Source organism: Tyto alba, unplaced genomic scaffold (assembly GCF_018691265.1).
Source record: "Tyto alba isolate M040663 unplaced genomic scaffold, T.alba_DEE_v4.0 Super-Scaffold_21, whole genome shotgun sequence".
Lineage (NCBI taxonomy): Eukaryota > Metazoa > Chordata > Aves > Strigiformes > Tytonidae > Tyto > Tyto alba.
In genome coordinates, this window is record NW_024881295.1 from 6,817,530 (window position 1) to 6,842,969 (window position 25,440).

The 25,440-nt window shown below is 42.0% G+C and overlaps 1 protein-coding gene across 2 annotated transcripts in view; it reads left to right on the forward strand.

Moving 5' to 3' along the window:
• Positions 1 to 25,440, forward strand: part of KIAA0930 (KIAA0930 ortholog) — a 77,876-nt gene that overhangs the window by 11,263 nt on the left and 41,173 nt on the right. The window lies entirely within an intron of this gene.

A 25,440-nucleotide genomic window follows, 5' to 3' on the forward strand; every position in this document is an offset into this window, starting at 1 on the left:
AATGCCTGTAGATAACACATATTTTGCTTTATTAACAAAAGCTCTAAAACCAGACTTGTCTGTGGGGTTTTGGGGTCAAAATTTGAATTCCGAGGTATTTTCCAACCTGAATTATTCTATGTACCTGCCAGAGATGAAGAAAACTCCAGGTTCAGATTTTTCATCCTGTATTGTTCTGAATGGGGGAAAAGAGGGAAATAAAGCATAGGCATATCCTTCTTCTTTCTGCTTTCCTGGCAAGCATCTTCAAAAGGAATCACCAATGTTTCTTCTTCAGCGAAATGCTGTGAAAAATGCGGCAGTTGGAAACGTAGTGCTTACCTTGTACTTTTTTGTCACTGTCTTTTAAACCTGAGGTTGAGGGCATTTTCTAAAATTTACAGAAAACTAAAGGACAGAGGGGAAATTGGAGTTTCTGTGACTATATCAGAAGCCTTTATGTGTCTCTTCAAATGTAAGATCTGTGCTTCAGTGCTTTGACTGAATGGAAGAGTATTAAGATTTATATTCTTTACTGCAAAACTCTAGTGGCAACATCAAAAGGCAGTTAAACTGTGTAATCAGAATCACAGGGGAGGATGTTTTTAAGCCCAATGGTTGGGAGAAGCAGAAAAAGACATTATTTCCTTGTGCTTTTGCTGAGGAATTTTCTAAATAAGACCTTTCTTTCTCAACTCGTGTTCCTACTTAAGACTTTTACTGTGATGAGATAGAGGTAGTGATTTCTCAACAGATAAAGGTTGTGACTGTTTCTGGTTTTATAAACAGTATTTCGTAACAATTTTTTAGTCTGGAGAGTGGATGGTTGAAGGTAATGTAGTGGGAGAGACACCCAGGGAGGGAGAGCAGAAGAAACAGAACTGAAGTGTCAAGCCGCAGTGATGTTGCCCGTTGGAGGTAAAAGTTAGGGAGTCTCTAAAATATTTAGTCCAATATCATATTCCCTGAGCCGCTTCACTGTAGTACAGCCATGTGCAAGCCTTCCAGATCTGTAGGGTTTCATAGCTGTGCAGGTCTTTGGAGAAGTTGGAGTAGTGATGTTGATTACAAATGGAAAGGGATGGCATGTTTTCAGCATTAACATATTAATGGTAGGCTAAACCTCCACTTATTAGCTTTGCAGTAGTTGCTTTCTGTCTTAAGGAGTAGGGTGCTGCTAGCTGTAGGGCAGTTGTTTTGGGTTCTTTCTGACTGAAGTTAGTATGTCACGGATGTTACTAAAATTCCTCCGTTTTTTTCTCCTTTCTCTCTTCTGACCAGTAACGACAGTTTCCCTAGGAAGCCAATTTTTCTTGTTTTCCATTGTTCTGTTGTGGACTAAATTAAAATATTGTGGTTTACTTTGGGCTGTCAATGAATTATAACTTTCCTCACGTGTACAAGATGCCTGTAGCACAAAAGGCTGGTGTGCTGTCAAGGGGATTGGTGACTCCAGATCTGCAGTTCTGCAAGCTCCATGCAGTGCCTACAGGCTGGCCTTGGACTGGTTTCTTGCCCCTTTGATGGTTGAAGTGATAAGCTGTTAGAGGAAACATTTTTATTGCTTGTATGAATGTGATTTGTTTAAAGAGAGGGGCCTGCTTTGGCAGTAAGAGGAGATTTCACTGAGATGCAAGTGAGTGGGCAGACACTCTTCGTTTTTATTTTTAGCTAAACAGCTATATTTGTTATCTTAGAAGCCTGTGTTAATAATAATGGAAATGCTAAAGGGTCTGCAGCCTAATTAACTAAAGTATCTAGGCACTAGCAAAGACATTAAATTTGCTGGACATAACATTAAGTGCCACCTTGCTTTAGCCTGAAGACTAGAAAGCAACCCAAAGTGGGATTTTTTTTTTAAAGGGTGTTGTGTTGGGTTTGTGTGTTGTGGGGTTTTGGTGGCAGCAGAGGGGCTACAGAGGGAGAGGCTTCTCAAAGCTCCCCCAGCTCCAAGTCAGACCCACCTCTGGCCAAGGCCAAGACAATTAGTTACTGCACCTTTGCAATAACATATTTAAGATGGGGAACCTGAGAGTAGGAGGAGGAGTGAGGGAAATACCTCTGCAAATGCCAAGGTCAGGAGAAGGGGGAGGTGCAGTGGAGCAGAGGTTCCCTTGCAGCCCAGGGTGAGATGGCAGGCTGTCTCCCTGCAGCCCATGGAGGTCGCAGGTGGAGTAGATTCCCATCTGCAGCCTGTGGAGGACCCAATGCTGGAGCAAGTGTCTGTGCCTGAAGAAGGCAGGGACTCTGTGGGAAGCCTGTGCTGGAACAGTCTGTTGCTGGGGGGACTGCAGCCTGTGGCAGGGACCCATGCTGGAGCTGTGCATGAAGAGCTGCAGCCGGTGGGAAGGACCCATGTTGGAGCAGTCTGTGGAGGACTGTCTCCCATGGGAGAGACCCCACGCTGGAGCAGGGGAAGAGTGTGAGGAGTCCTCCCCCTGAGGAGGAAGGAGAAGCAGAAACAGTGGGTGGTGAACTGACCCCAACCCCCATCCCCTGCCCACTGCGCCACTGGGTGTGAGGAGGTAGAGAAATTGGGAGCAAAACTGAGCCTGGAAAGAAGAGGAGGGGTGGGGGAAAGGTGGTTTTAAGGTGTTGTATTTCTCACGGTCCTATTCCGGATTGGTAGTAGTGGTAGTGTTCAAATTAAATTGATGTTCTTTCTTCCCAAGTCAAGTCTATCTTTTGCCTGTGAATATAATTGGTGAGTCATCCCTCCCTGTCCTTGTCTTGATCCCCGAGCCTTTTGTTATATTTCCTCCTCCACACCCCACTGTGGGGGGAGGAGTGATTGAGCAGCTGCATGGTATTCGGTTTTCCTTTGGGCTCAAACCACAACAGGCATGTTTTTTTAAGAAGTACCTTCTTCTGTTGATTAGTTGTCTTATGTCCGCATGTCAAGTTGGACACCCAGTTGAGAGATGTAGTGTCAAATGGTTTTGGTTTTTTTTTTTTTTTCAATCTTGGCCACAAGATGGGTGAAACTGTTGGTTGTCAGCTTCTGAAAGTGAGTGGTTTCTGGTTTAGAAGGTAAGTGAGAAATACAGCTTCCAGTGTGAAATTGCCACGTGCTCACCCAAAAAGCTGCTGGCAATGTTTCTACTGAGAACAAAGAACCTGAACTTGGAAAATACCGATGTGTGATAGTAGGCATGTGTAGGAAGTAGCTCTGCTTCCCTGCAAACTGCCATTGTAATAATTACTCCTTCCTTATGCCTTGACAGCATGATGCTAACTAGCAGCCTGAAGCAAAGATGCGATGCTAGGGGAGGTACATACATGAAAACATCAGTAACCACAGTCTAGGTAGTCTTGTAAGGCTGGAGTTCTTCCAAAATGCCTTTTGCTGGTTTTACCTGGTCTACCACGTAGTATCTCAGATAATGCTTTGACAGTGGTATTTATTAAGTGTGAAAATAGAGACATTGAATGTCATAAATTTATAGGACTAGCAGTCTTTGATCAGAGTGATTGCTTTGGCAGAGAACAAAAATAGCATGTATATATAGCATTGAAAATACACATTTGTCCTGTGACAGACAAGTTTCTGCACTCCAGCAGTACCATCATGCTTCATAAGTTACCAAGTGATCTTCCCAGATTGGATTTAGGTCTTGGAAAGTTTGTGACTGTTGTTGGACCATCCTGGAAGCAGCAGTGGCGAATGTGTAACCATTTGTCCCTCTTCCACTAGGTATAAAGTGATTGCATCCAGTGGAATCAAGGTTGTCTCCATTAAGGGAGGATGGCTACACCTGCACTGAATTCCCACAGTTATGTCAGGAAAAACAGAAGACTTCTGCATTAGTTTCTCTATGTGAAAGGCATAACTAGGTGATTCCTCTGGTGTTACCCTAATGAATAAATTAAATCTGTGGAAGTGATGCTTCAGTCCCCCATGGAATTGCACATGGGTTTGAGTGAGATTTGGATGCAGCTTCTGGGGAACTGAGCTCCCACATGCTATGAGAAGCTGAAGTACAGCAGAAGAGCTGATGACTGTTGGATTAAAATGAGTTTATTATTTCTGTGTGCAAAAGTTCAATAACAGATAACTGTATCCTGTCCATTGTTGACCCTTGCTCTGATTAGATATTTAAAGAAAACTAGCAGATGCCTGTAAGATGCTGTCTTAACTTGGTATTTCATATTGGCATGTGATAATTATTTGTCTCTAACATCTAGGATTGCGATGTCTCAGAAAATATTTCTCAAATTATTTATGGTTCAGTTTGAATTCCACTTCTTAAAAGTGGATATCTGTAGATGGTGCACAGTAGTTCATACTACGAAATCCTTGACATTGATGCCATGTTAAGTGTTAATAAAATGATGACTGCTACAGCATGTGTAGTAATAGGAGAGAGACGATTGACAGGAAGAGGTGTGAACTTTAAGAATACATTTTACAATTTTTTTTTCTAGAGGAGGTTGTGTTTGTGTTCTCAACTGTGATGATATGCCGCAATCTTCTGCAGCAGGAGAACGAGTGCAAATGGAAATGGAGAACTGAAACAAATGTGGATGAGAGAAAAGTAAGGTCTTCCCCTTCTGAGTAATAGAGAGACCATCCCAAGGAAAATAAAGGAGAAAATCACAGTGCCTAGGGTCCAAGCACTGAGATTTCTTGATGCTTTTGTGTGAGCAAACAGATGCTTTCTTCAGAATTCTCATTACCTGCATGAAATGAAGTAACAAGTAAGAATTTTTTTTCAGGATTGGAGGAATCAAATAAGGGTCAAAATTTGCAGAAGCTCTAAAGCCCCAGCCAAACTTTGTGGCTAGTGTTCAAACTCATATGTGCTCAGTTATACTTTTCTCTGTCACTTTTAGTGTTTTTTCAAAATACTGCACAAAGATTTATATGCCCATTGCATTTTTGCAGCCAGCATCCCATGTATTGCAACACTGTAATATATGATATTATGTGTCTGTCATGTAAAAATAAGCACTGACCTTAATATTTGTGTTGCTAAGTACAGGTATTCATATGCTTAGAATAGACTTAAGCATGAGTTGCAGGATCAGCTGAATTGTTCTCTTCACATGACTTCCGCAAAAATGTTTTGAGAAGTTGGATTTAAATAATGCATGAATTCATGCTAGACCTCTACAAAAGTCATTCTGTTTTCCTCTCAGTGAGAGAAAACAAAGTGAGAACAAGTATGATAAAGATGACAAAAGTGTCTGGTGCTATTTGAAGTTCAGAAAGCAGAAATCAAAGTGTTCCAGAAACTGAAGTTTTCAGAGATGGCCAGAAGTACTTTAGAAAGCAGTTGAGGACAGATAAGATGTGTTATTGGTAACTAGAATACTGAGGTGAGTACTGGGCAGAACAGCTTAGTTTGGTAAGAAAATAGGAAGAAAAGACCAAAACTACAAGAGAATGCTTACCAAATCTAGTATTAGAACCATGGTGCCCTTTGTCTCACAAGGCAGCAGCTTTTCATGGGAGTTGTTCTGCTGGTTTTTAGGTGTTTTCTGTATAAGGAGGTGTTCAATTTGACCTAGAAAAATCAATTCAGTCTGTGAAAGACCTTCTCTGTGTTCTGTGTTATTCTCCTTTCATTGTACATTACAGACGTGCCTAAAGCCACACTGAGGATAACTTCTGTGAATCACTTCTCTGAGTGAAATTCAATAAAACTGAAAGTAGAGGGGAAGAATGGTTTGAATTCAAAAACAGGTGTACAAGATCTTACTCCTAAGAAGGCACCTGAGAAACAAGTTGTGTTGGTTGATTGCTCTTCAGTTCCAAGAGGGTTCCTTGGGTGGGTGGGATGGTTTCCATTGCTGATGCAGTGGGCTTTTATGAATTTAATCTTGGAAAATTAAAACATATTAAATATTGAGATTTCCTTTTTGTTAGGGCTATTTTCCTGTATTACAGATTGCTGATGAAGAGGTGTTCAAACCAAAGAGCTCTGGGCTGAATCTCCTTAATACAAAGCTGTGCAATTGCATGCTATGGTTGTATTTTAACTGTTGCCTGTGAGGGCTTTATTATACCCAGTTCTAGGCTTGTTAGTGTGTCCTCTTGTACAAGAGCACATTTGAAATCTTGATCATTGTTCCTCGCTGCTCATGAGGGTATATTCTTTCTTCTAGTTGTGCTAGAAGCTTTGAAGAGCAGGGAAGAAGAGTACATGGTTTTGTGGAAAGGTAGGGATGTGCCTAAAAACTGGTTGTGTTAGAAACTCTGCCGCTAGGTTTAGCTGGCTTACAAACGTGTTCTCAGAACAAGTTGGTATTACCTGGTTTTGGAGCTGTAAGAGTTCCACAGCAGTTCCTCTATTCAGTGCAGTCGAAAGAGGAAATCAGGTGTTAAAAGTTATGAGGGAAGGGCTAGAAATCAGTGTGTTGCCACAGAGCGGGAGCTGCCACATACACAGCTCTGGCACAGGAGGTCACTGACCTGCGAATCACTGGGGACTGCGAGGGTACTGAGGAGAAGGGTAATGTACTCCTGCCATTGTCATCTAATCCTCCCTCTCCCTCTACATTGCCTGCTGCTTAAGGCATGATACCACTATCAACAATCTTTGGTCTTGACTTACCGTTCTTACATGCTGGTTTTGTATTCTTTGGAATTGAAAGGAAAATGTTGTCCAAGGGATTTCCTCATCAGGAACGCCTTTCACTAGGTAATGCCTTAGTACAGAGGGAATTGGAAATATTTCTTGTTTAATATCATACTTTACAGTTCTTAGTTATCTGAGTTTATCTTCATTGTGCTATTTCTATGCTGTTCTTGTAGTAACTCTGCAGAGTTACTGGATGTATAACTTTTATCATTAAACCCAATGTAAGAAACTGTGCTGCAGAGTAATACCCCAGTGTTAATCCTAAGCAGCTAATAAGAGATAAGCAAAATATGCTCTCTTGTGTCACTGTTTAATTAACCAAGGAAGATTAAGGTACTGTCATGGAGCTCGTGTAGGAAGAGGTTAAACTGCAATTTTGTGGTGTCTTGTCAGTAGACCCAACGTGGTAGTTCTAGACAACTGGTCACAATTATGTTGATAATGGTGTCTAAGTAGGTCTTTGGTATCTTTCCTATGTTTCCATTGATGTTCTTAGGGTCATCTATGCTTCTGCTACTTTGGAGTCATGATCTACAAAGCCAAGAACATTTTTGACAAAGAATGGCTTAAAGCATATTTTTCTTTAACTACAAATTAAATATTTTGAGGGTTTTTTTATGAGCTGATCTATCTCCATGACAGGATGAAAATATTGCCTCATCCTGACAGATGGAATAGAGACAAACGGGGCTCCCAGGTGACTTACTCAAGCCAAAAAAGTCAGTGATGGGGGAGACAATCCTCTTCTGATGGTTTTTAACTTGAGCTTTTTTCTGGAATGCTAACTTTTTCACTAAAATCTTGGATTCATGTAATGGACAACATACAGCATTCAATCCCTCCATTAATGTGTTTGAGGTTTTGTTTGAAGTCCATGGATTTTTTTTTTTTTTAAAGTTTTTTTTGGTCAACTTTGCAAGAGATGAATCTTCAGTCGTGTTATGCAGGCGATCCTGAAAGTCCAGACATCTAAGTCTTCTAGCCTCATGTACAAAACAGGATCATTTGTGAATGCTTCTTTTTGAATTTAGTGTCTAAATATGTGAAAGAGCTCCTCCAAAGTGGTCAGGTGCTATGCTTATATCTATCTGACTCTGTTCCCCACTGTGTTATCTCATTCTGATTACACTCTTTTTCTCTTATGATTTATGTGATAAATAACAGAAGCATTTTACTTTTGCTAAAAGTAATTAAACAATTACTTTTATTGAGTTAGGCTAAAGCTGTTATTAAAAATCAGTGTTGTTAAAAATTATAACAGTTTAACAAGCCTTTTTTGATCACAAGTTAGGCACATGGTTGGTCATTGTGTGGAGTTGGGCAAGCAAAAGGATGGGGGGGTGGTCTGTGGTTAGGTATCATGTAAAGAGGAATGGAAGCCAGCAGAAAAAGGGTTAAGCAAAGAGCTCCTGATGAAGAGGAACCTGGACTTTGTTCCCCCACCAACCCATCCCACCCCAAGGACCACCCAGACCACGCTGGGGAGGAAGGGGGGGAAGGAAAGCCAGTGGACTGGTTGCTTGGTGTGGCTATGTTGCATTGTTCTTTGTTTGATTCCATGTTTAAACCAAAGGTTACATACAGCATTGTGGTTGTCTCCCCCGCTCAGCAGCTGTTTTGTGATAAGAAGTAGTGAAGCGGTGGGAAAGTGCAGGGAGAGACAGCCCTGAAGAAACCAAGAAGGAGGAACTGCGCAGGTACAAAAAGGAGGACTGGAGCTATAAAAAGAAACCTCTGCTGGGGCAGGGTGCGTGCCATTGCACCCAGCCCTGTATTCTTGGCTCCACTGACTCTGTCCCCAGTAAAACTTTTTTTTTAATACGTGGGCTTGTTTCTCAGATTTAGGCGTGCAGAAGTATTGTGCCTTTTTTCCCCCCACTTTGCTATTGAGGAGGTACTTACACTTTGGGGCCCTAAAATAAAGGTTGAAAAATACCCTTCAGTTGCCGAGTTGTTAAGTGCTGCTCTCTGCTTTGCCTTCTACTTTGTGTTCCCTCCCTGGGGAGGTTTGCAAGGCCAGAAGTCTTTTGGTTGCTTTTTCGAGCTAGAGCCACCTCTTACACTTCTTTTTTAATCCCAAAGTACTATATTTTGTTGTTGAAAACCTGCTGAGACTTTCCCTTTCCCAAACTGAGTGCTGCGAATGGTAGAACTGATACTTGTGTCTGAGGATTTTCTTTGTCCTGTGCCCTTCTCTTCCCTTTCCAAATATCTTTGAGTCTAGTAGTAACATTGGGGTTGAATTATGTCCTTAAATGCCTTAGAGATGCAGGAACTGTTTGTCTCTGATTAGAAGTGCTATCACTGTGTTCTTATGCACTGTATTAATGTACAGTATCCAGACAGACTGCATAGTATTATATAATGAATCTAGAAGCTGTGGTCTGGTATAATACCTGTCCAGATGCCCAGAAAGGAGGCAGTTTCTGTTAGGAGGAGAAGGAGGAGAGGTTAAAACAGGAGCTGCAAGAAAAGGTAGGTAAACAGATTGTAGGCTTTAGAGCTGATTGTAAGATAGCAAGACCAACTTCTTTTAACTTAAGTGAAAACATTATTTAAACATAAAAGGTGAAGTAACTCAAAAGATAGCACCTGACATACAAGATGAATCTAGGAATTACTCTTCTAGTGATAAGCATTCAAACGGAATAACTAACACAACATCTGAAAAAAATTTGCTTTAGGAGTCAGGATAATAGCTAGTTATACCCAGTAATAGCCATGTTTTTAATTAGGTGCCTAGACTATATTTAAGCACTTTGTACTAAAACTTCTTCTGTTCTTTGTACAAAGTATTTCTTTTGCAAAAGTCTGCAAAGAGGAGGTGGTCAGTGCTCTCTCTGTATTTGGTACATCATTACTGATACTGTTAGTAAATCAGAAATAACTGACAGATCAACAACCTAAATGTCTGCTTTCCACTACTGTGGTACTGAGTCAGATGAAAGCAGCTTCGGAGGAACCATGCTCCAGCCTCTCGGCATTGACTGTGTCTGCACTCCTCTTCCTGCTTGCCAGTGGCTAATTAGGAGGTAGAAAGAAAGACCCAAAATGCGTTACAGAAATACTGTAATTACATTTATTAGGAAATCTGTGTACATGTGTTAGATTAGCACCAGCTATCCTTGTCTTTAATTATTTGATTTTGGTAATTCAGTTCTGCAGCCAAGCTTCTTGTTAATCAAGACAGCTTTACACATAAACCTTGGTGTAATACTTGAAGATGGGAAGGCAACCGGGGTAAGGACTTTGGTGTTCCTGTGTCCCTGCCTGTAGCTGTTTCAGGAAGGGGATGGGGACAAGCAGGTTGCGTGGTGGTTGAGCTGTCGGGGAGCAATGCTTTGGCCAGTTCCCCTGCAGAAGGGTCCCTTGTTGTGCTTGGGTAGCCAGGCCGGTTGTCGTGATCCCCCAGCCACTTGCAAGGGCTTTTCCCAAGGCCTAGAGCAAGAGCCAGGAATGTCTCTAAAACAGACGAAGGGCTTTGATGGAGGAGGGCAGCGTAGGGAGACCTGTGCGATAAACTCCATGCGACGTCCTACGGAAGGGGAAGGTAACGCTGCTTTACCAAATCTCTCATCAGGTTTGTTTGGTGTGTTGGTCTCCCGTAGTCAGTGGCACTAAGGCCGAGGCGGGGATCACTTGTGTGTGACACAGAGGACAAGGGGTGCCACCGGCCAGGTCCTTCCCTCGTCTCCTGACTGGTGAGGAAGGACTAGCTTTTGGGCAGTTGGGGCTGGTGGGTACTTCGTGTTTGTTTTTCCAGGTGGATTCTGTGGTTTGTAAAGGTGAGTTCAAGCTTCATCCTTGCCCTGTACCAGAGCCCTTGAACGGAGAGTTCCTTCGTTGTGCCTCTGTTTCTGTGGCACTGCTGGGTCCACATTGGCTATGGGACTTTCCTTCCCTGGCCAGGAGGGGTTGGAACTGGCCCAGGGATTCCGAAGGGGTTGGGGGGGTTGTGGTGGGAGATGTGTGATCTTGGGAGCCTGTCCAGGGGCAGTGGGAGCAGAGGGGGCTGCAAGGAGAGGCCTCGGGGAAGGGGTTGGCTGGGGACCTCCGGGTCCTGTGCCCAGGGCCTGAGGCCATGCCGGTGGCCGGTGTCACCGTGCTCATTTGCATGTGGCAGCCCATTGGCTGCGGCATTTCCCAGGAGCCTTTGCCCCCTGTTGCATCACTGTGGGGCTGGTGTCCCGGGGGCAGGGGCTGGCAGCTGCCCCCACTCCTGGTGCGACCGTGGAGGCGGGGGGAGGCGAGAGAGGCGGCTCTGGTTCCCGCAGGGTTCCCGGGGGCTGGAGGAGCACTTCCACACCTTCCACGTGTCCTGGGGCACCACCGGCCCGGCGGCTGCATCTCCCAGTGGCCTTGGGAGCCGTGCTGCGTGGGGAAGGGCAGAACAGCCGCCCCAAGCAAGTCCAGTTCCAGCTCCCCACCAGGGACTGGCAGGAGGAGCGTGAGTGGGAGAGGAGAGGGGCTGCTGCCGCCGAGCTCTCAGCCCCGGAGTGTTTGTTGACTGGTTCCCCATGGATCTTGGTGGAGCGTGAGCAGGCTGGCAAGGATGGCCAGCCACCCCTGACGCAGAATTGGTGGAGGAGGCTTCTCGCTCATCTGTGTGGATGGAACAAGTCCTGCAGAGTGATGACAGCCCCTTGCGTGAAGGAAACGCCTTTTGCAAAGCCTGTTTATTTTAGCTTCGAGTTGTTTTCTTTGTGTCTAGTTTTTGAATGTATATAACTTAATCTTTTTTTTAAAAGAAAAAAAACGACGAGTTCATTTTATTGTTACGTGACCTGAATAGAGAAGCCCTTCTTTACCGGCTGTGAAAAGGTTTTTGTGGTAGCTGCCTCATTCATGTTTGTTAAATGAGCAGTAGAAGAAACTTCTGAGCCGAAAGCCTGGTCAAATAAATCTTTAAAACCAACATTGATTGAAATTAACGTATATGTGTCAAAATCGACGTGTGTGGATTGAAATTGTTATTTTTACTCTCAAACGTGTTTTTCATGCCTTCCAATGCATTTAGAGATGCCGTATAAGCAGTATCCTTGGGCTGTTACATCGAGCTCAGTGTGCTTCCTGCGGTTCCTTTTGAGTTGAGCCTGAGACACTTTGAAGTTTCCCTTACCCGGGGCTTACCCCGGGGGGGCCGGCCCCCCTTTCTGCCCCGGGGGGGGCTGCTCACGGCGGGGGCGGCCGCGGCCGGGCCGCTGTCCCTGGTCCTGACACGCTCGGGCCTCCCCACAGGCGCCGGGGGTACTTGCCCAAGTTTCAAGCTGATTTTGCTCAGTGCTTGACTTTCCTACACCCTCTCTTACCTGAGGACAAAGTGTTCTGCGAGAATTGGGTGCCAGAGGGGAGCTGGTGCATTTTTCTAAAGTGTCTTGTTCAGGGCAGATGATGATGATAAATTTACTTTAAACTCTTTTATAGAACTCTCCCTATTGCGATGCCATCTGTGTTTTCTACAGTGATTTCCTTCAATTGTTTATGAGACTTTTCATATGACTTATCTCAGATTTTGAAACAGTTTTGCCGTTACTGTTGAGAACATAAGCATGCATGATACCTTGAACACAAGAATAGAGAGGATTGGCAGCCTGAGCAGAAAAAGGTGTGGGTGGCATCATATGACGCTGGTTCATTCCTGTCTGGTGGGGCAGAGCACTGGAAAAGCTTCAGTGACAGGTGGATGCATAGAGCTGGGAGGAACGTGTGTGCTCAAACACACCAGTTCGTGGCTGTTCTTTGTGGAGTTTTGGGAGGCTGGAGGGACCTGGCAGGGCTTCTGATGCGATGTCTAGGGGATGAGTAAAAGAATCTGATCTCAGAGGAGGAGGTGGGAGGGATGTTGGAAATCACTTGCAGGCTCAAGAAAAGACAACTGATACTTTTTGATTGGTCAGTTTCTACTTTTTCAGACTCTTAGTCTTTATGCTTCTGGATAGAGCAACATAAGAAAACCCTTCGAGTTCTTCAGCACCTGTAGTGGTACTTCCTGCTGATCTCCTTTCTATTTACCTCCATTAGGTTCTTTAGTCTCTGCAGCTAATGAGAAGGAGGAAAGAAGCTCATCTTCCCAGACTTGAGTGGAAGAAGGCAGGCTGATTGCTTTCTTACTTTTTGTTAGGAGAGAGGGGCAAGTTCTTTGATTCTAATTCTCTCCAGACTGTTATCAAGCCACAAACTTGGTAAGAGGTCATTGACACTGTGGGATGACTTCCTGAATTTGTAACTACACAGCTTTATAGCACAGTGTGTCGGTGTAGATTTCCATGAAATCAATACTTGCTTGACTACAGCTGGGTTACACACCCTTTTATGGATTTCTTGGCACATCTACAGCTGTTTTCTGGATAAGCATTGAACTAGAGATCTCGGGGTTTTTTTGCTTGGATAATATTGAGTGTAATTATTTTGTTAGCTTAGTGCCTTTAATTTGCTGTCTTTTCTGTGACGTCTAGAAGGCAGTTCTTCCCTGTAAGTGCTACTTATCTGTGAGGTTACTGGCTCAGGCTTCTAGAGAACAAATACCTGGAATTAACGTGAAAAGACATGTAGTAGATGATCAGTAAACTCATGCTGAGAGGATTTGAGAGGCTGCCAGCCCCAGCTGTGTCCACCCTGCTGTCTGATGGAGTTGATTGCCTCCATAGCAGAGGTGGTTGTTTTGTTTTTGTTTTTTTTTTTTTTTCCCCAATATTAGTTCATGGTAATACTCTGAACTACAGGTGTTAAGGTGCAAATTCAGCACCTGTTCTGCTGTCCTGGCTTCAAGGGCAGTAATTTATGGTGGAAGAAAGAACCATCAGCCACAGATGACAACCTTTGAATTTTTTCTATTGGTGTGTTTGGAGTTGTGTTGTGTGCACTTGTGATGAAAGGTGATACTTTCATGTGTTCCCTCCTATCCCCAGGATACTTGTGCTAGTGTGCAGGATTTGAACTTTAGTTCATCCCAGGAGAAAATTTATGATCCAAATAGTGCACTAGGCTGTTTTCACTAAGTGCTGTGCTAGAGGAAGGCTGTGATTTTTTTTTTTTTTTTTTTTCTTCTGCTTTTCTTCATTGCACATTTTAGTCAAGGGATTCATCTAATTATACAAAATTCTAACATATGGAAGTGTTTTCCTCATGGCAATTTATTGTCCTGATGCATCAGGTTTAGGGATAATTTTTTTCTTTATTCCAGGTATTACAATTATCCATGCTAATATTTGAAGAAGATATAATTTTGTACTTAGATTGTGATTTATTCTTTTTTCTTTCTCCAGCTGGGAATCCTTTTTCACAATGATTTCTACTATTTTCTTTTTAGTATTTTAATTTGACAGAAAATTTCTGACAGGTGCTTTTAGTGCTTAAACAGGACAACAATAGTGATGTGGCAGTGATGTGAACGTTAGTCATCTTGACAGCTTGACAACTGGTACACTGTGGAGAAAGCTCAGTTTTTTCCTGCAGAAAGAAATGCATATGTCAGAGGTATCAAGATGTCAGATTTCCTACACAAAAGAAAGCTGGATGGGGGAGCAGATATGAATTGAGGTTTTTAATTTGTGAAACACAAGTACTGGATCTTGGTGGTAACTTTTCTTTCTTCCTCTTTCTTTCTTCCTCTTCCACCTTTAGCAAATCAGAAGCTGTTTACCCCTCCTCTGTCATACTCCTTTTCTTTCTTCCAACTGCGCTGTGTGCCCAAAACACTGGCCACGCACTCAGATACATTTGCTTAAGTGTATTCTCTAATGGAATGAAATTCTTGTTGCACCAGAAGCAAGAAAGGTTGGGGTCCTTGTTAGTAAAACCAGAAATATGTTGTTTCTCTTGTCTGCTCAGCACATGCCTTTCAGGGAAATGACTGACATTTCGAAGCTATGTTGAAAGGTTGTAGAATAATTATGTATTTATGGCTTTTAATACAAAATTCTCCCTTCCTTAAGTTATTTTTCTTGCTTTGATCTTTCAGATGTTCTGAATCTCGGTGGTATTTGGCTAAGAATAGTTCACTCAAGAAATTAATTTTATGTAGCCAGAAGTATTTGTGTCAAAATGGCATTTAAAGCCTATGGCAAGGGAAAACAGGTGGGAAGGATATCCCTTCTTATCCTTTGCAGCCTGAGTGTAAGGAATTTCAGATATTCAGCCTGTGAAGAGCTGGCATGTAAATCTGGTATCATTGTTATGCTCTGAAAGGGAAACAGTACTGACATGTCCCAGCAGTGGGTGGCAGAGCATGAAGCATGCCAGGTGAAGGGGTGTGTACATGGGGATGCTGCACTGTTACTGACATCTGTGCAAGTGCCAAGCAGAAGGGGCTGGACAAGATCTTGGAATAGTATCTTAAAGCTTAAAGAATGGCCTTAAAGTAGGGATGGAGTGCATTTTAGTTTTATCATGTTTTTTTTAGTCAGCATAGCTTTCATTGCATGTGTTATTATACTAGTGGAGAATTCAGAGACTGTTAGAGAAATACAAAGCCTTGAAAAGGAAAAACAAAATTTAAAGAAAGCTGTATGTGTTTTTTAATCTTAAAGAAGCAAAGCCAAACACAAGAGAAAGCATCCCTTACCCATTTTTCCTGAGAAGAAACTGGGCAGCTTCCCAGGGTAGCCAAAACAGCCTGTAACAGAAGCCAAAGCAAAAGCAGAGCGTCCATGAGCGATGCAGTCCTGGCCGTGATGTCAGCTCTCCTTTGTGTCACCTATTGCTTTGAAGTGCTCTTGCTTATTTCCTCCTGCATGGTTGAACAGGGAAGTAAGATATTTGAAGGTTAGCATCTGAAAGTAGATTGGGGTGGTCTTTTGTTAGCATTGGAGAGCAAAATTATAATTTATACCTTCTGTTAGCTTCTTTAAAGCCTTTTTTAATCCTGAACTGTATGAATGTAAGGATTTTTAAGACATAATCCTGTTCTACCAGGGAGTTTATATCTCTCTGTTCTTACTGCTTGCTACCTGTGTGTGCTTTTTTAAAGAAATACTGTTTACTGAAAGAGCTATTTCATGCGTGTCTTTTGCATTACGTTTTAGAAAACATTCAAGACTTCTTGACTCTATTTTAATCTTGTGATGTTAGGTATTTACCATTTGGTCATCGCTCCCAGTCTCCTTGCGTGCTTGCAACAAATCACAGTCCATTTGAAATTGCCAGTTTGTAGCCAGAGGAGGAATATTAAATGTGATACATTCAGAAGTTTATTTTTTGCTATATTGATAATAATTGTCTGTTATTATCTTGTGTTCATAAGTGACATACATTTTAAGTACATAGGTACTAGAATAGGGCTAGAATTTACACCAATTATGGTAGCGATGGCAGCTTGCAAAATCTGGCATCATTTGTGGTAGGCACTGTCTTGGCTCAGTAGATCTGTTGGCATTTCCAATAACCTTTCCCTTCTCATGATTTAGTCTTTCATTTTCATCCCAGATGCTTTTGTTTACATTTAAAAAAAGGAAAATATCTGTTAATTTCTTTTTATGGAAAAAAACTTTAAAATAAATCATATTTAAGGGAGAAATTCAGGTCTTTGGAAGGGTAGAAAGTATTACTTTACAGATTTTATGCATTAATGTATTCAGGTTTTAAAAGATTCTACGTATTTATGTACTGTTTCTTAGTTAGCTGTTTTGATACCCTGATTTTATTCTATTTGTTGTGTGTCTTCTCAGGGATAAGGAGACATTCAATGGAAATTCTGGAATATAGCCATGAGATAGAGCAGAGGGAGGTGTATATAATATTAATAACAATAATACTGTCCCATAATAAAGTGGCACTTAAAAACACAAGTCCTTTGACTTTCCATGAAACTGCTACTTCAGGCGTTTGCAGTTTCTTCAAAATGGGATCTGGTTTTCTGAGTGTTCTGGATTTGTGTACCAGGGGAGGGGCTAAAGCAGTGGCCCCTGTGAGAAGATTCTTGAAGCTCCCCCGGCTCCAAATCAGACCCACCCCTGGCCAAGGCCGAGCCAGTGGGCGACAGTGGCTGCACCTCTGCGGTGATGTATTTAAGAAGGGGAACCTGGGAGGGAGGGTTGGGACTTGTGAGGAGGAGTTGCGAGGGGGACACCTATGCAAACACTGAGTGGAAGAAAGGAAGAGAAGTGGGGGGGGAGGTGTGCCAGTGCAGACACCCCCCTGCAGCCCATGTTGAGAGGGTCAGGGGCTGCTCCCCCCCCCTCCCCCGCCAGCCGTGGAGATCACAGGTGGTGGAGTAGATGCCAACCTGTGGAGGAGTCTGCACCGGGACAGGTGTCCACACCCGAAGGAAGCCAGGACCCTGTGGGAATAAGCAGCCCCTCCACTCTTGTAGTTCAGTGCTGGGAGTACTGCAACACGCGGGGGTGACCCGTGTCGGGGCAGCACGGGAATGGCTGCGTCCCGTGGGAAGGACTCATGCCAGAGAAAGCTCGTGGAGAACTGTCTCCCATGAGAGGGGAGCTTCGTAGAGCAAAGGAATAATGTGAGGAGTGCTCCCCCTGAGGAGGTAGGAGTGGTGGGACTGACCATAACCCCCATTCCCTGCCCCTGCGCTGCTGCAGGGAGGAGACTGAGATATGGGGAACAAACCTGAGCCCAGGAGGAAGGGGGGGAGGGAAGGTATTTCAAGACATGGTAATGCTTCTCACTGTCCCACTCTGTTAAGTGTTGTTGTTAGTGTTTGAATTAATGATGTTCTTTTTATATTACCCTAATGAATCTGTCTTTTGCCTATGACTGTAATGGGTCAGTCATCCTCCCTGTCCTTGTCTCGATTCCCGAAGCTTTTTGCTTTATTTTCTCTTCTCCATTCCTGAGGGGGGAAGTGGGGAGTGAACTGCTGTTCTAACTGAACTAAAACCAAACAACAACAAAACAGAAAACCCACAAACTGCTGCTGTACCTCCCCCCACCTTTACCCCCCCCCAAAAAAAAAGCTTCCAAAACTACACCACTTTTTTATATAAAAAAAATAATTAATTGAGTCTGAGAACTTGCTGAGTTTCAGCGAGAAATTCCTATCTTAATAAGATTTTTGTTTTCCCAGTTATTGAGGTGAGTTAGGGTAATTCCAAATTTCTAGAAAGGACAAAAGTCTTCCAGTTTTAAGGTACAGCTCCAGCTCCAGCTGCTAAGCCTTAGGGTGAGACTTGGGTGTGCAGTAGGTTATCCCATACCTTCCTGTTGTGAAATGATTCTCGCTTTGCCTGAGGTTCCTGGTTCCTGTTAGAAACAAGATGTAGTGCTCCATGGTTTGCCAAACATGACCTGGAATGGCAGTTCTCACATTTCATCCTTCATGTGTTTCCTTAACTGTATTTCCCTATGATCTCTTTAGGTTCAAGATATCTTTTTTTGTTTGCTTGTTTTTTAGCTTCTTTAGCAGGTATTTTTAGTCTTCAGTAAGCAAATGCTCCACATGGAGAACTGGTGGTTTATTGCTCATGTTGCCAGCAGCATAGAAATGGTATCTGTTAAGAGGACAAACACATTTTAACGCTAGTATGAAAAAGTAATATAATTTGGTTTCGCTGAAAGGATTACAGTATTACATGATACTCATCTTGAAACATTTGAATTTTTTTAGAATTTTTTTTCATGTAAAGTTGTTCACTGTCATCTTCAGGTGATTTAATTGGACCTGTAGGTCCTTATCCATAAAGTAATCACTTTTCATTACATAACTTCAATATTTATATCCTGTTTATGCTGCTGAATTCATCATTGTAATATTTGACCTGAAAAGCTCAGAAAGTATCACTTTGAGCCCAATTTCGATAAGTATTTCTTGCCAAAAAGTATCGAACACTTGCTGATTGTTGATGTGTATAATGTTAATTGTTCCTTTTTACGATTGGGGGTAATCAATAGCATTAGAGCACCAAGAACTGATCCATCAACGTGCAGAATTTCCTACCCATCTTACTGATGCAGGTAAGAGCCAAGACAGTGAATGACCAGTTGTACTAAGCTTGTACCCTTACAACCTTAGTGTTTAAGTTCAGTGAATTCAGGATTTAACCTTCAATTTACAGCTATTAAAAAGCAGGTTTCTCTAGTCCCTTTCCAGAAACATGATGGTGGAACTACTAGCTTTTCCTAAAAAATGTTAGGCAGAAGAACAAAACTAGTTTTTTTGGTGTCTTACAGAGAGGATGTTGCTCTAAATTTTAGTCCAAAATAGGTGTCGTTCTTGGGACAGATTATTTCTCTGGAAATGGTTATTCTTGTCATCTCTTGCTGTTGGAGTGCAAACAGAGACAATATTAGAAATGTCTTCTGTGTATAATATACCTTGTATGATTTTCTGCAGACCCTTCACAAAAAGAAGGAACTTTTAACTAAATGACAGATGGATGTAAATTTTGTTGTCTGATTCTTCATCTCCATTCCCTTGGATATTTTGATAAGGTACATTTTGTGGCATTAAAGTTATTTGTGGATGATTTTTAGCTGGGAAGAATATGTACTCCTAATAACTTTGGAAGATATTGGGCAAGTTTTATTTGCATGAATTCCTTTCTGCCTAGGGGGGAAAATAAGAGCTTGTTTATGATACCCAAAGTGATGCTGCAGTATAAATGAACTATTTCATATTTTCCAGGGAGCCAGGAAACTAGTTGTAGTTGACATGAATGCAATGTTAAAGAAGGTAATAAATCATGGTGACAAAGATAAACTGTCTGTGAAGTGTCTGCTGTTTAGATGTTTGGAAATTGTGCTAGATTGAAACCAAAGCCTTCCGTCTTAACATTTATGGCACAAATGTATTCAGTCCAATGAAGGAGCATGTGCCTAGGTAGGGGCATGGTTGTGGTACAGGGAATCCATACCTCCTAAAAGCCATCTTTGTGACAGATGTCCCTTGATACATCAGCTTTGACCCTGATTCTACAGCCTCTGTGGATAAAGGAGAAAACTTCAGAATCTAGGCAAAGTCTGTATTTAATTGTAGGAATTAAAATTCATTGTATTATGGTTAGGGCGCAGTCCGGGGGTCAGGAGCATCATGAGGCCCTGGGAAGCCATCACCAGTGAGTGTCAAATATACCTGAAAGTTATACTTTGGTCCTTGGAATCAAAAGCTTTTACATTGGGGCATTTGCCTTACCGCCCCCACACCCCCCCCGGGGTGACATAATTCCATCACTTTGCAAGTAGAGGATGGGTATGTGATGTGATTGACGGGTGTGTTACAGGTATGGGCCATGAAGTTGCATTGCTACAGTCATGGCTTGACTTTTATTTAGAGTCTCAAAGTTAAAGCTCTGTGGTATAGGAGGGAAACTGTTACTGGGTAGGATAAACTGTGATCTTTAGAACAGAATTACATTTATCCACTATTGTTTAGTTTGGCAGAAGGCTTAAGCACAACTTCTCTTTAGTCAGCTCTGAGTCATATAATCTGTGTTTTAGGAAATTGAAGTTATCAGCTGAAAACCAGCTCGGTTTCTCTGAATCTCAAGTGTTTTGGACCTATTTATGGAATTGTTCACAGGCCTTCATGGAAGACTTTAGTCTGTTCCTGAATGTAGAAGTGTGTTTATCTTTCCCTCTCCACACAGAGGACTGCATTTATCTTCTATCCAAGCGGCAGCTTCTGGCTCACGTTACTTTGGGCTTTTGGGCCAATTACCTAGTGAGAACAGGCTTTAAATTTAAGGTGTGTACTGGAAGTGCATATTGATTCTGGGGATCTTAGTGATGCCTGCCATTGAGTTGTGCTTAGAGGTGGTGATGAGAGACTTGATATCGTCTATTGGCAAATGAGTAGATATGGCAGAGCAGTTGTAAAAGTAATTGTCCTAATGTTTTTCTCAGCCTTTTAATGTTGATGACTCAATGCTTGAAGCTCAGATGTTGTCACCTACCTTATAGATATGCTATGAAGCCAAGGTTTAAGTCAATTATATTGCTTTTAAAAAGTCTAATATAAGTGTGCAAGTTTGAAAGCACAATAGAGGATATATTCTTAAAATGCCCATGGAAAGAAGGGGAAGCGCAACAACATTTATTTTTGGTTAGACTGTAATGCATTCAACTTCAGATGATCTTCCACCCATCCTACTTGTACATTACTGTCTGTTAGTAAAGAAGCATGTGCTGTATTTGTTATAAAATCATTCTCTCATCTTTAATTATATTCTGCTTATCCTCTTCATATTATATTAATGGAGGTGTGCATGCAGCACTTGATGGAGTAGGAGAATAGTTATCTTCATTTTAGGGTGAGGAGGGTTGCGTCTGTGGCAGAGTAGGACGTTGAATCTGTGGCATCTGTCCTTGTCCCTGTCACTGCTGTTACCATGATGCCTGCCTTTTCTAGCTAGTTCTGCCAGAAGAACTTATGTTGAAAGTATATGTTGTCTTTTCTGACAGATTTAGGACTTGCATGCTTGCAAAAGCGCACTTCTCACTCTGCTCTGTCATTACAGCTGGCATCAGTGGGGGTGCTCCTTTTCCAGCCCCAGTATCTATGAGAGAGGAATGTGCTGCAAGGATGTGCTCTGGGGGCCTCTTCTTTGGTAACGCATCCTCTCTGTGTTGCCTGCTCTTGAATTGCTGGTTGCCAGTGAACTTCTGAAAGTTTGGTGAAGTCCTGTGTTTGTACAAGGTCAAACTGAAGGGATTAAATGGTGTTCTTTTATGTAGGCTTGGGAAGACAACTGAACTTTAGATTTCTAATGATGTGGCTAGTTGGCAACTATCATGGGACAGAAAACACCCATTCTGATTCTATGCAGTCATAATTATAACTTTAGAATTTCAAAGGTAGCTTTAATCTATGTGAAGCACTTCTCATAGAGTACTTGGTGAAACTCAAACCAAAAATTAAATATAGTCTGAATGACTTAGAACTCAAGTTTGCTTTTCATGCTGGGGCTGTAAAGATCTTCATAAGCATTCAATTAACCTCTAAACATCTAAGGATGCTCATTTTACAGATGCGATTGCACTGTGGCAGAATTGGATGAACTGAGTTCTATTAGCTCATGGAAGGCTAGAGAAATAAAAGCATAGGAAGAAACCCTAACTGAAATTACTGTTCCTCTAAACTGAGTGGTACGTGCTGAAAAAATGATTATCCATCAAATGGGAAATCTTTTCTTCTATTCCTTTAAAGCAAATAATATGCTGACACTTCTCTTTATCCACTGAATTTTTGGAAAGCATTAATTAAAAAAAAAAAAATCACAACTTCTTATGTGGATCTGGAGTCCATTCCCTGAAATGAATGCTTGGTATAAAAATCTAATAGGTAAAAAGACAGACATTTATTACATAGCAGCTGGCATAAATCTTGCTTCTAATGAGAATAAAATCCATGTAAATGAATCATTACAGTAAATTGTTGTAATTAGGATTTATTCATGACAAAGGTCTCATAATTATATAATCAACTTATAGTGTATTAAGATTTATAGTCGGAACTCTTAATTCCATTTTATTCATTTAGAAGCAGAATTTGCTAGGGGAGGAGTGTTTTCAGGAAGCCGTCTTGCTACATGCTCTCAACCAGAGATGAAATTTGATTCCTTTGCAAACACCATCTAATTCTGGTGTTGCAGAAGGCTGAAATTCTCCTCTGGCAAAAATAAAACTGTTAGCATTTTAAAAGGTCTTCCCAAATACTGAAGTCAAGACTTCAGGGGCTTTTAAGTGCCAGGTATTTTATTAAGGGCCTTCCAACTTCAGAGTAGTGTGTTCCCTCTTCAGTGAGGCATTCAATTCAGTGAAGTCCTCCCTCTTCAGTGTGTACATGCACATCTTCTGAATGTTGTGCAAACAGCGATGGACCAACGTGATAGAAAGCTGCTGCCAACTCATGACTGTCTGGGCTATGAAAAATTGGCTTCCATTTTTGATCTCAGCCCTTGCCAGGTGATTAGAAGCAGTACCGAGTATAATAGCAGAGCGTTAAGGTCATCAGCAACCCAACTGTGTCCGCTTCTTCGGAGGGTGGCATGTAACGGGGACTCTTGGCCCTACTATCTCGAGGGCAGCTGAGGCCCCGCAAAAGCGTGCTGTGGCAAGGGGTGAGAAATTAAGGCTTTGTGCTTCCTCCTTTCTATTGAAAAGAATAACTTTGTCGTCTGAGCTGTTAGCCCAAAGGTTTCAAAACCATTACCCAAACCAATTTTAAAAGCAGTTTCCAAGTTTCTTTTTGGCTTCCAGTGAGACGCTGTCAACCACAAAAATAACTGTAAGGGTACACTGTGCTTTTGGGGATCTGATAGTTGGAGGCAAGCTTAGGTGGACAACTTGGATCTGACAGTTTCTGGCTTGAAATTGGAGATTTCTGCCCCGCCCCCCCCCCCCCCCCCCCAAGTTTTTTGCATCCTTCCTGCTTCTACTAAAATTTAATAAGCAGCTGTGTTGCAGCCATTTGGCTCTTTTTGGCTTCAAGAAAAGTCCTTTAGCCACTGCAGTTAGAATGCCCTCAGGCTGGTTTTAATTACAGCAATGTCTGCAAGTACCCCTGAAGCCTGGAGAACGATTTTACATCTAATCTGTTGCAGGTGGGGTTTTGAATTGATGGCTGTCCAACCTTGTTATAAGGGTTTTCAGGTTTTGGTGGTGTTTGTTTTTTTTTTTTTTTTTTTTTTTCGGCCCTGCATTATGCTGCAGTGCTGAAGTAGCTTCACTGCCGCAGCACTTCTGTCCGCTGGTTCTCCGTTTAGACTAATATTGAATACATTGAATCAGCTTGTCCTGCATTCCCTAGCAAGGGGAAAAGCCGGCATAAAATCCTGGTACTTTACCCTGTCCTGCTGTTCTCCTGCATGTATTAATGCTCTGTTAGAGCCACCCAGAAGAGCATATTAACTCCTGCGCTTTATTATGTAAAACATATCTGATGGTGTAAGCAGCTCATATGGCAGCTTCTCAGATTTTTTGCAGGTACTGCCAGAATCTAAAAGTGGTTTAGTTCTTGTTTATAATGTTGGGTTTAGGTAACTTGATGATTTTTGCTTTATAAGGGAAAATTATTTCCCTCCGGTAGGAGAACGGCCTTACATAAATTTAGGAGCTGCTTGGCTAGGGTTACATTGTTTACTCATGAAACAAAACCTAAGTGGTGTACTTCTGAAAACTAGAACTTTTTCAGAGATGATTCTTAAAGAATGTGGATTCTTTTTTTAATTTTTCATTTGATTTTCCTAGAACTCCAGATGAACTCAGGGCAATCATCTTTCTCCCTTTCCTCCCCTCCTCCCCATTTAATTAAGGCTGGGAATTCAGGTACTCAAAATGCATGAGATTTAATAAGTTTGAGACCATTAATAAATCACAATGAGTGCATCCCCTGTTTTCTCCTCTTTGCCAAATATAGAGGCGGGTCTGGGTCATGATGTCCTCAGTTGTCACTGGTACCACAATGAGCCTTCTTACTCAATTTGAGTTCTATCTTTACAGCTGTAGGGATTTTTTTGCCTTCACTATTCCAACTGTGGGGGCTGCTGCTGAACTTCATGGCTTGAATGCTTAGGACTTGGCTTCAAATTTCCAGCCTTACGTATGTGTTGGTAGGTAGTTTAGACCCATTTGCCCTTGTGTCAGCAATATATCCTTAAACTTGAGTAATTCTTTTTCTCTTCTTGGTGTTTATCTGTGAATACACTGACTGATAATAATCCTGTCTGAACATTTTTGTATCCCCCCTTACATGGTAGGCTCTCAGCTGTAGCTGTTTGCCAGAGTCCTGTTCACCTGTGCCTAAGGGAGGGGTTCAAATGATGCAGATGCCCAGCATCGTGTATCTGATTTCTCCAGTGCTTGATTCCCTTTCTTTGTGGGAAAATCTGGATAGTACTTAGGTGCATTGCAAATTTTATTCACAATTGCACATTATGTTCTGTGCTGCCTTAAGTAATTGAAATTACTTCACTGCAACCTTGCAAATAAAGCAATTGGAGCATGGCCTGGAATTAACCTGCACTGGGAACTAACTACTTTTGCCTTTTTCTGTTTTCTCTCAGCCTTTTTATTACTTTTTTTTTTAAATATAATCACCTATATACATATTTTCAAACACTACCCTACTTGATACTGATTAACATATTCTGTGCATGGTCCATCAGTGGAATTTCATTGTTTTCAATATTACTTTTGGATTTAGTTGGAGAAACCTAAGATTTTTATTTCAATCACCCATTTGTCTGCTAAAAAATTTGAAAGTCTAATCTCCTGCCCACCACAGTAATTAAAGATTGCAAGAAAGATTTGCCTTGCAAATATTGCACACACAATGAAGTAGAAAAATGTGCTGACTTACACTTGTAGATTAAAAGATTGATTGATTGCTTTATGAAGCCCTGAAGTTAGCCACCAGCATCTAAGAAAAAATGTGTTCGTTGTTATGGTATGTGTCAGCTTTCTTGGCAATTGACTGGAAAATCTTCTAAAGCTTAATCCAGGTATTGCTGTAAATAAATGTCACTTCTGTCTCACACAAGGTTCTCCTCTCTGCAGAGCTATTCCATATGTGCAGTGTACGCCTGGGAGGGAAACACACCAACCTGAATTGTAGCTGAGGGCTGGAGAGTGATGTGCCAATCTGGCAGCCAATGTACAGTGGTTTATTTCCCTAATAGCTATAAAGGATAGATGTTTTGGAGGCTGGTTGTCAGCTGCACGTGTGTACGTACACTGCCCCCCCCCCGCCTCGCTGTCCTATACATAACACTACCATCCATCATCCATTTCAGGTTTTTGCTGTTTGTTAGCAATATTTTTTTATTTTTAAGTGTTTCTTTCTTCACAGATTTTAAAACAGCTAGACTCTGGCTAACAGCCACAGCTATCTCCTAGCAGGGCTTTGGGGAGGGGATGCAGTTGCTCCAGTAAGGAGCCCCCAGTAGGACTGAGCAGCAGTGGAGAAATTCAGCTCCCTTGTCTC